The 17997-nt window shown below is 41.4% G+C and overlaps 1 protein-coding gene across 1 annotated transcript in view; it reads left to right on the top strand.

Annotated features, from left to right (window-relative positions):
• The first annotated feature begins 5343 nt into the window (after window positions 1-5343).
• FASN (fatty acid synthase) overlaps window positions 5344-17997 on the top strand; it is a 142045-nt gene continuing 129391 nt past the window's right edge. Inside the window, exon 1 of the mRNA XM_082272472.1 lies at window positions 5344-5494. The gene's annotated coding sequence lies outside the window, so the exon portion shown is untranslated. The remainder of the gene's footprint in view (window positions 5495-17997) is intronic.

The raw sequence follows: 17997 nt of genomic DNA, 5'->3' as shown, positions 1-17997 counted from the left end.
TTTATTTATTTTTTTTAACTAGTAATGGCGGCGATCTACAATTTTTTTTGCGGGGCTGCGACATTGCGGCAGACAGATCGGACCCTTGACTGACATTTTTGACACTTTTGGGGGTACCAGTGACATTACTACAGTAATCAGTGCTATAAATATGCACTGTTACTGTAATAATGACACTGGCAGGGAAAGGGTTAACTTAATTGGTGATCAAGGGGTTAAATATATGCCTGGTGCTTACTGACGTGTGTGGGGGGAGGGGACTGAGTGACACAGACACAGATCGCAGGTTCAGCTATGCTGAATCCTGCAATCTGACCCTGCCTGTCACATAGGAGATCCGCCCGCTTTGTTTACACAAGCGGGCAAATTTCCTCACTCGATCCCCAATGATCGGGGATGAGCGGCGGTGATCACTACATCTCCTCCCCTGGCCCGACTCCCGCTGTGTCTGAATACAGCTGGAGCGAGCCTCCAGGGGCGCGCGCGCCGCCCACAAGGTCTATGTCGCTGGACAGAATCGAGCCACTTTGCCGCAGTGAGCGGTCGGCAGGTGGTTAAAGCGGAGTTCCACCCTAAAAATGAACTTTACAGCATCAGTTAGAGTTAAAAATCCTGAAAAAGAATTGGATAATTAATATTTTTTTTTTTTCACTTACCTTGTTTTTAACCTCCCTGGCGTTATGATTCTTTCGGATTTTAGGTTCTGAAAGCGGTACCATTATTTTGCATGTAATTCTTGAGAATGAGCAGCCCAATCCAACTATTTATATATGATTTTTTTTTTACTGTGCGTTCTTCTTTATAACATCCCGGGTATGATAAAGTTTGAGACACAAAATCATAAATTATAATATAATAAAAAACTATAAAAAAGTTAAAGTATGTATGTATGTACTGTATATCTAACTTTTTGGCAACAATGCAAAACGTTATGTTTGGCGTAAAAGCAACACAGCTCATCACCCTGAACACACCATCCCCAATGTCAAACATGGTGGTGGCAGCATCATGGTTTGGGCCTGCTTTTCTTCAGCAGGGACAGGGAAGAGGGTTAAAATTGATGGGAAGATGGATGGAGCCAAATACAGGACAATTCTGGAAGAAAACCTGATGGAGTCTACAAAAGACCTGAGACTGGGACAGAGATTTGTCTTCCAACAAGACAATGATCCAAAACATAAAGCAAAATCTACAATGGAATGGTTCACAAATAAACATATCCAGGTGTTAGAATGGCCAAGTCAAAGTCCAGCCCTGAATCCAATCGAGAATCTGTGGAAAGAACTGAAAACTGCTGTTCACAAACACTCTCCATTCAACCTCACTGAGCTGGAGCTGTTTTGCAAGGAGGAATGGGCAAAAATTTCAGTCTCTCGATGTGCAAAACTGATAGAGACATACCCCAAGCGACTTACAGCTGTAATCGCAGCAAAAGGTGGCGCTACAAAGTATTAACTTAAGGGAGCTGAATAATTTTGCACGCCCAATTTTTCAGTTTTTTATTTGTTAAAAAAGTTTGAAGTATCCAATAAATTTCGTTCCATTTCATGATTGTGTCCCACTTGTTGTTGATTCTTCACAAAAAAATTACAGTTTTATATCTTTATGTTTGAAGCCTGAAATGTGGCAAAAGGTTGAAAAGTTCAAGGGGGCTGAATACTTTCGCAATGCACTGTATATGATAGGTATAGTAGTATATATGATAAGGTGTATATACAGTATCTCACAAAAGTGAGTACATCCCTCCCATTTTTGTAAATATTTAATTCTATCTTTTCATGTGACAACACTGAAGAAATGACACTTTGCTACAATGTAAAGTAGTGAGTGTACAGCTTGTATAACAGTGTACATTTGCTGTCCCCTCAAAATAATTTAACACACAGCCAGTAATGTCTAAACCGCTGACAACAAAAGTGAGTACACCCCTAAGTGAAAATGTCCAAATTGGGCCCAATTAGCCATTTTCCCTCCCCGGTGTCATGTGGCTCATTAGTGTTACAAGGTCTCAGGTGTGAATGGGGAGCAGGTGTGTTAAATTTGGTGTTATCGCTCTCACTCTCTCATACCATTCACACCTGAGACCTTGTAACATTAAAGAGTCACATGACACCGGGGAGGGAAAATGGCTAATTGGGCCCAATTCGGACATTTTCACTTAGGGGTGTACTCACTTTTGTTGCCAGCGGTTTAGACATTAATGGCTGTGTGTTGAGTTATTTTGATGGGACAGCAAATTTACACTGTTATACAAGCTGTACACTCACTACTTTACATTGTAGCAAAGTGTCATTTCTTCAGAGTTGTCACATGAAAAGATACAATAAAATATTTACAAAAATGTACTTACTTTTGTGAGATACTGTATATGATATGACATGCATAGTAGATGTATGTATGATATATGTTATATAATGATATATAATGAGATGTATGTATGATATGTATAGTAGACAGGGCCGGCCCTACCATGGGTCCTGCTGGGTCTATTGGACCCAGACGGCACTTTGAGAGGGGCGGTAAATTGACACCCAAGATTTTTTTCCCAGCAGTTTTGTGTGTCATCAGTTTGTAGCGCATTATGGGTGGCATTTCCCCATCTCATACTGCCGCCCATAGTGCAAACTGATGAGTATGAGGAGGCGGAGCGTCTCCTCTGGGGAATGCCCCTCGCGGGATCGTGGTGTGCGCAATGACGTCAGACGTTAGCGCACTCCATCTCACGCAGGACAGGCTGGATCTTCTAGGGCGGTGACCGCGGCAGACACAGGAGTGACAGGAGGACTGAGGACAGACAGCGGGTGTTTGGTGGACCGGTCCAGTGGTGAATTATGGAAGAAGATAACAGTATATATAATATTTTCTGAATTGTATATTTATATAGAAAAATGGATGTGGGGGCCTCTTGGTGGGCCCCCCTTTTTTTTGGGGGGGGGGCAGCATTTCATTCTTGGACCCGGGCAGCACAATGTCTTTGGCCAGCCCTGATAGTAGATGTATATATGATGAGATGTATACATGATCTCTATACTAGGTGAATATAGGATGAGATGTATATATATATATATATGTTTAGTAGATGTATGTATGATGGGATGTATATATGATATGCGATGAGATGTATATATGATCTGTACAGTAGATGTATATATGATATATAGAGTAGATGTATGTATGATGAGATTTATATATGATATACAGTATATTGTAGATGTATATATGATGAGATACATATATGATATATATATAGTAGCTGTATATATGATGAGATGTGTGTATGATATATATAGTAGGTGTATATATGATGAGATGTATATATGATATATATATATATATATAGTAGTTGTATATATGATGAGATGTGTGTATGATATATATAGTAGGTGTAAGTATGATGAGATGTGTATGTATATATATATATATGATATATATATATTAGATGTATATATGATGAGATGTATATATGATCTGTACAGTAGATGTATATATGATAAATAGAGTAGATGCATGTATGATGAGATGTATATATGATATATATAGTAGATGTATATATGATGAGATGTATATATGATATATATAGTAGATGTATATATGTTGAGATGTATATATGATATATATAGTAGATGTATAAATGATGAGATGTACATATGATATATATAGTAGGTGTATATATGATGAGATGTATATATGATATACAGTATATAGTAGGTGTATATATGATGAGATGTATATATGATATATATAGTAGATGTATGTATGATGAGATGTATATATGATATATATAGTAGGTGTATATATGATGAGATGTACATATGATATATATAGTAGCTGTATAAATGATGAGATGTACATATGATATATATAGTAGATGTATATATGATGAGATGTATATATGATATATATAGTAGGTGTATATATGATGAGATGTATATATGATATATATAGTAGCTGTATATATGATGAGATGTATATATGATATATATAGTAGCTGTATATATGATGAGATGTATATATGATATATAGAGTAGATGTATGTATGATGAGATGTATATATGATATATATAGTAGGTGTATATATGATGAGCTGTATATATGCTATATATAGCAGATGTATATATGATGAGATGTATGTATGGTATATATAGTAGGTGTATGTATGATAAGATGTACATATGATATATATATAGTAGATGTATGTATGATGAGACGTATATATATATATATATATATATATATATATATATATATATAGTAGGTGTATATATGATGAGATGTATATATGATATATATAGTAGATGTATGTATGATGAGATGTATATATGATATATATAGTAGCTGTATATATGATGAGATGTATATATGATATATATAGTAGATGTATGTATGATGAGATGTATAAATTATATATATTGTAGATGTATGTATGATGAGATGTATATATGATCTGTACAGTAGATGTATATATGATAGAGTAGATGTATGTATGATGAGATGTATATATGATATATATAGTAGATGTATGTATGATGAGATGTATATATGATATATATAGTAGATGTATATATGATGAAATGTATATATGATATATATAGTAGATGTATGTATGATGAGATGTATATATGATATATATAGTAGATGTATGTATGTATGTATGATGAGATGTATATATGATATACAGTATATAGTAGATGTATATATGATGAGATGTATATATGATATATAGTAGGTGTATATATGATGAGAGGTATATATGATATATATAGTAGGTGTATATATGATGGGATGCATATATGATATATATATAGTATATGTATGTATGATAAGATATATATATGATATATAGCAGATGTATGTATGATGAGGTGTATATATGATATATATATATATATATAGTAGATGTATGTATGATGAGGTGTATATATGATATATACAGTAGATGTATACATGATGAGGTGTATATATGATATATATATAGTAGATGTATGTATATATGATATATATATATATATATATATATATATATATATATATATATATATATATATATATATATATATATATATAGTAGATGTATAATATTGTATAATGGATGGCCTTACTCTCCATCATATGCCAAAAAAACTGAATACTGTAATGATCATCTGTGTGTGGAGGGATCGTATAGAAGGCAGGCTGTGATTGCTAGCTCTTGGGCCCAGCCATGCAGTCAGAGTGTGGGATCTCCGATGTGCCCCCCCCCCCCCCCTCCTCCTCATCATCTTCGGGGAGGGCCGGGATCACCCCATAGCCGGGCCCAGCCTCCCCTCTGATTGGTCGGCGGATACACACAGCTGTCAGCCCATGTGGCGTGGCCGGCAGAGGATGTCTGTCATTTAAATAGAGGAGCCGGAGAGGAGAGACATCACACCGGGGAGGAGGAGGAGAGACACCGACCCCGCCACCTGACACATCCCTGGGAGACACACCGGATCACCGGCCGGGAGAGGGCACACAGGTACGGGGGAGGGGAATACTATAGATCCTCTTATAGATCTCTTATCTATCATCATCCGTCATAGATCCTCTGCAGCATCTCTCCTCCCTCATCATCACAATGCAGATCTGAATCCCTCCTATAGATCTCTGACCTATACATCCTGGGATCACCCTACATTACTGCCCAATCCCTGATAGAGATCCCTCATCATCCCACATCCATGGATGGATCTCTGTCCCTGGATTACATTCAAGTACTGGATCCCTGTTAGATCTGTCCCTGGTCAGGTGGCTGGGCCTCATAGAGTAGCAGTGCTGGATCCCTGGGCCCCTGCTAAGGATCTATCTCTGGATCTTGCAGTGCTGGATCCCTGCTGAGGATCTATCCCTGGATCTTGCAGTGCTGGGCCCCTGCTGAGGATCTATCCCTGGATCTTGCAGTGCTGGATCCCTGCTGATGATCTATCCCTGGATCTTGCAGTGCTGGGCCCCTGCTGAGGATCTATCCCTGGATCTTGCAGTGCTGGATCCCTGCTGATGATCTATCCCTGGATCTTGCAGTGCTGGGCCCCTGCTGATGATCTATCCCTGGATCTTGCAGTGCTGGGCCCCTGCTGATGATCTGTCCCTGGATCTTGCAGTGCTGGATCCCTGCTGATGATCTATCCCTGGATCTTGCAGTGCTGGGCCCCTGCTGATGATCTATCCCTGGATCTTGCAGTGCTGGATCCCTGCTGAGGATCTGCCCCTGGATCTTGCAGTGCTGGATCCCTGCTGAGGATCTGTCCCTGGATCTTGCAGTGCTGGGCCCCTGCTGAGGATCTATCCCTGGATCTTGCAGTGCTGGATCCCTGCTGATGATCTGTCCCTGGATCTTGCAGTGCTGGACCTCTGCTGAGGGATCTATCCCTGGATATTGCAGTGCTGGGCCCCTGCTGAGGATCTATCTCTGGATCCCTGGGCTCCTGCTGAGGATCTGTCCCTGGATCTTGCAGTGCTGGATCCCTGCTGAGGATCTGTCCCTGTATCTTGCAGTGCTGGATCCCTGCTGAGGATCTGTCCCTGGATCTTGCAGTGCTGGACCTCTATTGAGGATCTGTCCCTGTATCTTGCAGTGCTGGATCCCTGCTGAGGATCTGTCCCTGGATCTTGCAGTGCTGGACCTCTGTTGAGGATCTGTCTCTGGATCCCTGGCCTCCTGTAGAGGACCGGCCCCTGGATCTCACCATAGTGATGGGCCCCTAGATTACTGTAGAGGATTTCTTCCCTACCATCTCAATGCAGTGCTGGACCCCTGCTGAGTATTTGTCCCTAGATCTGACCGCAGTGGCTCTAATGAATTTCCTATGTATTGAATATTCATTTCTTTCATTCTGTTATCTGTTTTATTTTCAATGATATCAGCCAGGAAAGGGTTAATGTTGCCTTAGAATAATGCGATGCTGATTGGTCAGTCATTGATACAATGGATGGAATGGAGGCGGCTGTGCTGCGGGTGATGGCAGTTGGTTATGGTGATCAGTGTTGCTGTGCAGCAAGGTGTGCCTGAATAATGACTTTACAATGACACCTCGGACGCCCGGGGCGAGGGGCGGGCGGGTTCCTGTGCTGGGGATTATTATGGGGGGGGGGCACTCTGCACGTTGCTGTAGGACCCCAGTGATGCACAATGCAGAGAGAAGTAGGGCAGGCTGTGCCGGCTCACAGAAAAAAAAAAAAAATGGAGTAAGGGGGAGGAGGGGCGCAGCCAGACTGTACCAGCCTAGAGGCAGCTATGGAGGACAATCAGCCGAGATCCCTTCTTCTTTATCCCATCCCAGGTGTGGCTGAGCTCTGTTTTTCAGGGGGAATGATGGGATTAGAAGTAGGCAACGTCATGGCCTTGGCATGCCTTGGCATATGGCATGGAGGCCTGCTAAGCTGATGGCTGGGAGGATGCTGAGTGTGACAGGCAGGGTGCAGAATCCATCTTACTACCCGGTGACAACAGGATGGCGCAGTTCTCTGCTGCTAATTGGATAATGCGGTCAAATCACTAAACAGTCGTCCTATCTTTGCCTGCAGTGCTGTGCTGTAAATTAGTGGTGGTCTGCTTACTTGATATAGGGGCCCTCAGCTGTGGCCCCTGATGTCACCAAAGGGCCACACATAATATTTAGTGAAAGAGAAAGCAAACACATAATAGGATATAGTCAAAGGCTATGGGCATGTTACAAGAGATGGTCAAAAACTGTGGACATTATCAGAGACTATAGGCATGCTATAGGAGATGGTCAGAGACTATAGGCATGCTCTAGGACAAGGGTCTTCAAACTATGGCCCTCCAGCTGTTCAGGAACTACAATTTCCATCATGCCTAGTCATGTCTGTGAATGTCAGGGTTTTACAATGCCTCATGGGATGTGTAGTTCCACAACAGCTGGAGGGCCATAGTTTGAGGATCCCTGCTAAAGGAGATGGTCAGAGACTGTGGAAAGGCCACAGGACATGGTCAGAGACTACGGACCTGCTTAAAGAAATGGCCAGAGACTACGGACATTCTACAAGAGATGGTCAGAGACTACGGACATGCTACAAGAGATGGTCAGAGACTACAGACACGCTACAAGAGATGGTCAGAGACCACAGACACGCTACAAGAGATGGTCAGGGTCTACGGACATGCTACAAGAGATGGTCAGACTATGGACATGCTACAAGAGATGGTCAGAGACTACAGACACGCTACAAGAGATGGTCAGAGACTACAGACACGCTACAAGAGATGGTCAGAGACCACAGACACGCTACAAGAGATGGTCAGGGTCTACGGACATGCTACAAGAGATGGTCAGACTATGGACATGCTACAAGAGATGGTCAGAGACTACAGACACGCTACAAGAGATGGTCAGAGACTACAGACACGCTACAAGAGATGGTCAGAGACCACAGACACGCTACAAGAGATGGTCAGAGACTACAGACACGCTACAAGAGATGGTCAGAGACTACAGACACGCTACAAGAGATGGTCAGAGACTACAGACACGCTACAAGAGATGGTCAGAGACTACAGACACGCTACAAGAGATGGTCAGAGACTATGGACACGCTACAAGAGATGATCAGAGTCTACGCACATGCTACAAGAGATGCTCAGAGACTACGGACATGCTACAAGAGATGGTCAGAGACTACGGACATGCTACAAGAGATGGTCAAAGACTACGGACATGCTAATAGAGATAGTCAGAGACTACAGCTTACTACAAGAGATGACCATAGACTGCAGAAATGCCACAGGACATGGCATGAGACTACAGGAGTTGGTTAGAGACTATGGGAATGCTCCAGGAAATGGTCAGAGACTGCAGAAAATGCCACAAGACATGGTCAGAGACTGGGGAAATGCCACAGGACATGGCCAGAGACTGGGGAAATGCCACAGGACACGGTTAGAGACTAAAGGCATGAGTTGTTAGAGAGTAGGGACATGCTGTAGGAGTTATAGACTGGAGGCAGAAATGTGCCGAAGGGCCACAGGCAGCTACTGGGTTGCAAGGTGGGCACCATGGCTGTATGCTGCTCTTCTTGTGGAATATACAGTGGGTACGGAAAGTATTCAGACCCCCTTAAATTTTTCACTCTTTGTTATATTGCAGCCATTTGCTAAAATCATTTAAGTTCATTCTTCTTCCTCATGAATGTACACATAGCACCCCATACTGACAGAAAAACACAGAATTGTTGACATTGTTGCAGATTTATTAAAAAAGAAAAACTGAAATATCACATGGTCCTAAGTATTCAGACCCTTTGCTCAGTATTTAGTAGAAGCCCCCTTTTGATCTAATACAGCCAGGAGTCTTTTTGGGAAAGTTGCTACAAGTCTTTCACACCTGGATTTGGGGATCCTCTGCCATTCCTCCTTGCAGATCCTCTCCAGTTCTGTCAGGTTGGATGGTAAACGTTGGTGGACAGCCATTTTTAGGTCTCTCCAGAGATGCTCAATTGGGTTTAAGTCAGGGCTCTGGCTGGGCCATTCAAGAACAGTCACGGAGTTGTTGTGAAGCCACTCCTTCGTTATTTTAGCTGTGTGCTTAGGGTCATTGTCTTGTTGGAGGGTAAACCTTCGGCCCAGTCTGAGGTCCAGAGCACTCTGGAGAAGGTTTTTGTCCAGGATATCCCTGTACTTGGCCGCATTCATCTTTCCCTCGATTGCAACCAGTCGTCCTGTCCCTGCAGCTGAAAAACACCCCCACAGCATGATGCTGCCACCACCATGCTTCACTGTTGGGACTGTATTGGACAGGTGATGAGCAGTGCCTGGTTTTCTCCACACATACCGCTTAGAATTAAGGCCAAAAAGTTCTATTTTGGTCTCATCAGACCAGAGAATCTTATTTCTCACCATCTTGGAGTCCTTCAGGTGTTTTTTAGCAAACTCCATGCTGGTTTTCATGTGTCTTACACTGAGGAGAGGCTTCCGTCGGGCCACTCTGCCATAAAGCCCTGACTGGTGGAGGGCTGCAGTGATGGTTGACTTTCTACAACTTTCTCCTATCTCCTGACTGCATCTCTGGAGCTCAGCCACAGTGATCTTTGGGTTCTTCTTTACCTCTCTCACCAAGGCAACAATTTGCAACAATGTCAACAATTCTGTGTTTTTCTGTCAGTATGGGGTGCTATGTGTACATTCATGAGGAAGAAGAATGAACTTAAATGATTTTAGCAAATGGCTGCAATATAACAAAGAGTGAAAAATTTAAGGGGGTCTGAATACTTTCCGTACCCACTGTATGTGTTGAATACACCTAATATATACCTGCAGGGTGGGATATACAGTGTATGTGTACGTGTATATAATATTTTATAGACTGTATGTGTGTGTACGTGTATATATATATATATATATATATATATATATATATATATATATATATATATATATATATATATATGGAGGAGCTGCAGACGCCTCCATCTTCACCCGTCTTAGTTCCGGGTTCCGGACTCGGGCTCTGTGATTGGCCGGAGCCACAATCACTTCACTCCCGTGCATGCGCGCAGGAGTCGGCGGTCATGGCACAGGGCTCTGAAGGAAAGGCACAGGTGGTCGTTTCTTCAGAGCGCATGTGCCAGTGATGTCACTGGCTGCGGCTAATGTAAATATCTCCTAAACGGTGCAAGTTTATTAGATATTTGCAGTACCTAAAGGTAAGCCTTATTATAGGTTTCCCTGCCTTATCACAGGTTCCCCTATAGGTAAGTCTTATCATATGTTCCCCTATAGGTAATCCTTATCATAGGTTCGCCTATAGGTAATCCTTATCATAGGTTCGCCTATAGGTAATCCTTATCACAGGTTCCCCTATAGGTAAGCCTTATCACAGGTTCCCCTATAGGTAATCCTTATCATAGGTTCCCCTATAGGTAAGCCTTATTATAGGTTCCCCTGCCTTATCATAGGTTTCCCTATAGGTAAGCCTTATATGTTCCCCTATAGGTAAGTCTTATCACCGGTTCCCCTATAGGTAATTATTATCATAGGTTCCCCTATAGGTAAGTCTTATCATAGGTTCCCCTATAGGTAAGTCTTATCATAGGTTCCCCTATAGGTAAGCCTTATCATAGGTTCCCCTATAGGTAAGCCTTATCACAGGTTCCCCTATAGGTAAGCCTTATCATAGGTTCCCCTATAGGTGATCCTTATCATAGGTTCCCCTATAGGTAAGTCTTATCATAGGTTCCCCTATAGGTAAGTCATCACCGGTTCCCTTATAGGTAAGTCTTATCATAGGTTCCCCTATAGGTAAGCCTTATCATAGGTTCCCCTATAGGTAAGCCTTATCACAGGTTCCCCTATAGGTAAGCCTTATCATAGGTTCCCCTATAGGTAAGCCTTATCATAGGTTCCCCTATAGGTAAGCCTTATCACAGGTTCCCCTATAGGTAAGTCATCACCGGTTCCCTTATAGGTAAGTCTTATCATAGGTTCCCCTATAGGTGATCCTTATCGGTTCCCCTATAGGTAAGTCTTATCATAGGTTCCCCTATAGGTAAGTCTTATCATAGGTTCCCCTATAGGTGATCCTTATCATAGGTTCCCCTATAGGTAAGTCATCACCGGTTCCCTTATAGGTAAGTCTTATCATAGGTTCCCCTATAGGTGATCCTTATCATAGGTTCCCCTGTAGATAAGTCTTATCATAGGTTCCCCTATAGGTGATCCTTATCATAGGTTCCCCTATAGGTAAGTCATCACCGGTTCCCTTATAGGTAAGTCTTATCATAGGTTCCCCTATAGGTAAGTCTTATCATAGGTTCCCCTATAGGTGATCCTTATCATAGGTTCCCCTGTAGATAAGTCTTATCATAGGTTCCCCTATAGGTAAAAGCAAGAGAAGGAAGTTTACTTCCTCTTCGGTTCTTCATATGCATGTGATTGGGTCTTTGCTTCCCCTCATGTACTAAGCTCTGCATTAACAGCACTTGCAGAGTGCACAGCCAATTGGCCTTTAGTAAATCAACCCCAAAGTGTGATCGGATTTGTTATTGTAGTCAATAAGGAAATTTTCATTTATACATTTTGAGGCCCAGTAATGAGACAGATGTATGTAGCAACTGCAATGATTGAAGTGAGACTCTTCTGCTGTATAATGAGAAATATATCTTCCACCCCACTGCCAATAATAAAGTGAAATATCCCATATAAAATGCTTTAATTGGCCTTTCAAATTGGTGTAGAGTGCAGCAACATAAGTGAGACTCCTAAAAGTGCCAAATTCACCTTCGCCACCTAATATTGACAGTTGGCTTACCAGAAAGAAATATTTATGAACTTCTTGTTATGGCCATCAATTAAAAAAAATCCCTTTTTTTTCTTAAAATGTTCAATTTCTGGTTTAATTACTTGACCTCTGGAAGATTTACCCCCCCCCCGGCCAATTTTTGCTATACGGCACTGAGGTACTTTAACAGTCAATTGCTGTCGTCTGATGCTGTACACAGATAAAATTGATGTCCTTTTCCCCCCACAAACAGAGCTTTCTTTTGGTTGTATTTGATCACCTCTGCGCTTTTTATTTTTTGCGCTTTAAACAAAAAAAGAGCAACAATTTAAATAAATAAATAATATTTTTTACTTTCTGTTTTAAAACATATTCAATAAAAAAAAAAAAATCTAATTTCATAAAGTTAGGCCAATTTGTATCCTGCTACATATTTTTGGTAAAAAAAAAAAAACCCAATAAGCGTCTATTTGCGCAAAAGTTATAGCGTCTACAAACTAATTAATTAATTCATTCATTAATTCATTATATTTTTTTTTTTTTACTAGTAATGGCAGCGATCTGCGTTTTTTAGTGGGACTGCAACATTGCGATGGACATATCGGACCCCTAACTGACACTTTTTGGGGACCAGTGACACCTATATAGTGATCAGTGCTAAAAAAAAAAAAAATGTACTGTCACTGTACTAATGATGCTGGCAGGGAAGGCGTTAACATGTAGGGTGATCAAAGGGTTAAATGTGTTCCATGGGAGTGCTTGCTAACTGTGGGGGAGGTGTTTTGATGGGGGAAAACAGAAATCCATGTTCCTGGTTAGCAGAAACACAAGATCTCTGTCTTCCTTACTAGCAGACCATCGCTCTGCCCCTAATAATGAGTATTAGGCTGCATTCACATTATCACATTTAGGGAGCACGCAGAAAATCACACCATTCTTCACACATTCAAAAACCCTGCAAAAAAACGCAGTTAGCGCTTGCAGTGCCATTTATTGGTAATGTTGCAAATCAGATGTGCGTTTTTCCATACAAAAAAAAAAAAGAAGAAAAGTACAGTTAGAAAACGGAGGAGGGGGATGCGCGAAGCTCCAGCAGGTGTATGAGTTGCTTTGCCTCATTTGTCGGGTGTAGGGAGACCCATTGAAGTAAATGAGCTGCCCTATGGCTTGAGGCCCCGTTCACAAATCGCATAGTGGAAACAAGCGTTTCCGTGCGCAAATTTGGTTGCATGATTTTCATGTGATTCCGCATGTCTGCATAGGGCAGCCCATTCACTTCTGGCGACAAGCTTAGCGCAATTTCTAAACGCACCAAATTTGGGGTGCCATTAATGGTGCCTAAAAACGCACATTTGCGTGTTTTGCTTCAAATTGGAATCGCAGCATTTCTGTCTTCAATTCCTTATCGTGTAATGTGAACGGGGCCACAATTTCTGCATTCTGCATCCTTATTTTTAATGCTTTCCGATGCAACAGATGCAGTCCAATGCGTTTTTGTTAAGCTGGGTTCCCACTTGTGCGATCACATATATCGCATGTGATTCGCACCGTATTGCTGTGCAGATCACATGCGATGTCTGTGCGGTGTGAACTCAGCTATACATACGTTATGGTTGAAATCGCATCGCAAAGTAACGCAGTGCCGAATCGCAAAAAATGGCCTGGTCATTAACCTTCCTGGCGGTATTCCCGAGTGTGGCTCGGGGGTTAAATTTCAGCGCCAAAAGCGGTAACCCCGAGCCACACTCAGGGTACCGCTAGGAAGATCGCTGGATCCTGGTAGAGGGGTTACTTACCTTGTCACCGGGATCCAGCAATGTATGCGGGCGGTGTGCGGCGGCGGATCTTCCTCCCGATCCTCTCCGTGCCCCGGCTTCCGTCTCCTGTGACGTGACGTTCGCAGGGGGGTGGAACCGGCGGCAAATTCAAATGTAAAACACACCAAATACACTGATACATAGCAAAATAAAATAAATTCACATTAGTTTGCCCCCCAGTGCCCTTTCCTGCAGTTTTACTGTACTTTTCATGTGTGTATATATATATGTATGTGTATATGTATGTATGTATATGTATGTATATATATATATGTATGTATATATATATATATGTATGTATATATATATATGTATGTGTATATATATGTATGTGTATATGTATGTATATATATATGTATGTATATATATATGTATGTATATATATATATATATATATATATATATATATATATATATATATATATATATATATATATATATATGTATGTATATATATATATATGTATGTGTATATGTATGTATATATATATGTATGTATATATATATGTATGTGTATATATATATATATGTATGTATATATATATGTATGTGTATATGTATGTATATATATATGTATGTGTATATATATATATATATGTATGTATATATATATGTATGTGTATATGTATGTATATATATATGTATGTGTATATATATATATATATATGTATGTATATATATATATGTATGTGTATATGTATGTATATATATATGTATGTATATATATATGTATGTGTATATATATATATATGTATGTATATATATATGTATGTGTATATGTATGTATGTATATATATAAAAAAAAAAGTACCTCTTTCTCATCATGAGTAGTATTAGTAATAGTGAACGAGACAATTTCTGTTTCCAAACCTTCTCCATCCCCATCACATGACTGCCAACTACGACTCCTGCGATTTTCATTCTTAGGCCTCATGCACACGGAGCGTTTTTACAGCGGCTCTTTTTGGGGTCAGACGTTTTCGGCTGCAGCCAGTAAACTCCCCAGCATGTTCTCCTATGTCTCCGTGCACACACAGGCTGTTATCAGCAGTTTTTGGCAGGGGGGGGGGGCGTTTTCTGGCTGTAAAAAAAAAATGAAAACTAGTTTTGAGTGGCGTTTTTCGATAAACGCCAAAAAATGCTGCTAACTGGCGTTTTTTGACATTTTTGATTCTATTGCTTTTTTTTTTTTTAAGCCTGGGTTCTGTTTGGAGGTGTCATTCATGAAACATAGCCTGGGATCACACTGGTGCATGCTGAACACCGCATGCGATTTGCAACAAAAACGCACCGCATTCCTGTGCACATCACATGTGATGTCTGTGTCATGCGATTTGAGCCAAAGGGCAGCTCATTCACTTCAATGGGACTCACCCGACAAATGATGCAAAGCAGCTCATACACCTGCTTGGGCTTCGAGCATCCCCCATTTTCTAACTTTTTTTTGTATGAAAAACGCACATCTGATTTGCAACATTAACAATAAATGGCGCTAACTGCGTTTTTTTTGCAGGGTTTGTAAATGTGTGCAGAATGGTGTGATTTTCTGCGTGCTCCCTAAATGTGATAATGTGAGTGCAGCCTAATACTCATTATGAGTGTGACTACATTAACCACTTCTGGACCAGAAGGTTTTAACCCCTTAATGACCAGGCCATTTTTCGCAATTCGGCACTGCGTTATTTTAACGGACAATTCAGCGGTCGTGCGGCGCTGTACCCGAATACAATTGATGTCATTTTTTTTTTCCACAAGTAGCGCTTTCTTTTAGTGGTAATTAATCAGCTGTGCGATTTTTTTCATTTTTTGCGCTATAAACAAAAAAAGAGCGACAATTCTGAAAAAAAAAAATAAACAATATTTTTTACTTTCTGCTATATAACATTCCCAATAAAAAAATATTTCAAATCAGATTTTTTCATCATTTTAGGTCAATTTGTATTCTGCTACATATTTTTGGTAAAAAAAATCCCAATAAGATATTGCTTGGTTTGCGCAAAAGTTATCGCGTCTACTAACTAAGGGAAAGATTTATGTCATTTTTATTTATTTATTTTACTAGCGATCTGCGATTTTCTTTTTTTGCAGGACTGCGACATTGCGGCGGACAGATCGGTCCCCTAACTGAAATTTTTGCCACTTTTGGGGGGGACCAGTGACATTACTACAGTAATCAGTGCTAAAAATATGCACTGTTACTGTAATAATGACACTGGCAGGGAAGGGGTTAACACAGTGGGTGATCAAAGGGTTAAATGTGTCCCCGGGGGGGAGGGGGGGGGGGTTTCTAACTGTGTGGGGGATGGGCTTGCTGCATGAACACAGAGATTTGTGTTCCTAAATAAGAGGATCCCTGTGTTCATCACTGACAGAACAGTGGTCTGCTGTGTTTACAATGGCAGACTGCCGTTCTGTCTCCATGGGGAGCAATCGCAGGTGCCCGGCGGACGTCGCCTTGCTTTGTGCACTGGTGCGCAGTCATGTTGGGAACAGGAAGGATCCCCAAACTGTTCCCACAAAGTTGGGTGCATGAAATTGCCCAAAATGTCTTGGTACGCTGACACCTTATGTTCCCTTAAGTGGAACTAAGGGGTCAATCCCAACCCCTGAAAAACAACCCCACACCATAATCTCCCCTCCACCAATGGATTTGGACCAGTGCACAAAGCAAGGTCCATAAAGACATGGGTGAGGGAGTTTAGGGTGGAGGAACTTGACTGGCCTGCACCAGATAGAACACCTTTGGGATGAATTAGAGTGGAAACTGCGAGCCAGGCCTTCTCGTCCACATCAGTGCCTGACCTCATAAATGCGCTTCTGGAAGAATGGTCAAACATTCCCATAGACACACTCCTAAACCTTGTGGACAGCCTTCCCAGAAGAGTTGAAGCTGTTATAGCTGTAAAGGGTGGGCCAACTCAATATTAAACCCTACGGACTAAGACTGGGATGCCATTAAAGTTTATGTAAATGCAGGCGTCCCTGTATAAACATGTCACAGTGACGTTTCAAGAAACAGATTCCCCACGGCATGCGCACTCCTGCTCTGTACTACAACTGTACTGTACATGCAGCATTTTGACCTTTAGTCCCGATTCACACATGTGCAATGACAGACATTGCATGAGATGCGCACCGCACTGCTCTGAAAATCACATGCGATGTCTGTGCGATGCAAATTCAGCCATACAGATTGTATGGCTTAATTTGCATCAGATTCGGACCAAAGTCGCACAGGACCCTTTTTTGGGTCCGCACCAGAATCGCATCTCATGGCTGGTCACACCTATGCGATCCGATTCATGTCCAGACTGACAGTTCTCACTGCGATATGCAAACTGATCTGGGGGTGTCATTAACCTTGTATTGACACCCCCCCCAGCGATTTGCATATAGCAGTGTGAACTGCCTGCGAGTCAGGTGCGATGCAGGAACCCGCAGTGGATTCACAGGATTCCCACATCGCATATGTGTGACCCGGCACTAAGCTGGCCATACACTTGTATATTTTCTCATAAACGTTTGTAGAAACCTTCGTAGGAAAATTCTCCGCACATTTGATGAGTTGAAGAAGATTGTTGAAAAGTACTTTGAAATGTATTTTTCTTTTAACATTATTGTGTAACGAACCGACCTTACCGAGCAAAAACCACATAAATTAGTAAAAAAAACGAAAATGGTCCCTTCAAGAAAAAATGTTCCATTCTGCTCCTTCGAATTTTCCTGCCAGGTCAAAAATGTATGTCAGCCAACGATAGGAAAATCGAACAGATGTTCTTCAAGTGAAACATTTTGAAACAAAGTCCTACTAGTGGATTTACTAAAGGCAAATAGGCTCCTTTCACACGGTCCGCTCTGTAGGCGGACTCCGTGCTGCTCAGCGGGGGATCGATCTGCCGATCCCCGCTGAGCAGGAAGGTGACAGCTCCGTC

Source organism: Pelophylax lessonae, assembly GCF_965119305.1.
Source record: "Pelophylax lessonae genome assembly, chromosome: 11".
In the NCBI taxonomy this organism is placed as follows: Eukaryota; Metazoa; Chordata; class Amphibia; order Anura; family Ranidae; genus Pelophylax; species Pelophylax lessonae.
Note: the sequence above shows the minus strand (reverse complement) of the source record. Positions and strands in the feature narration are given on the sequence as shown.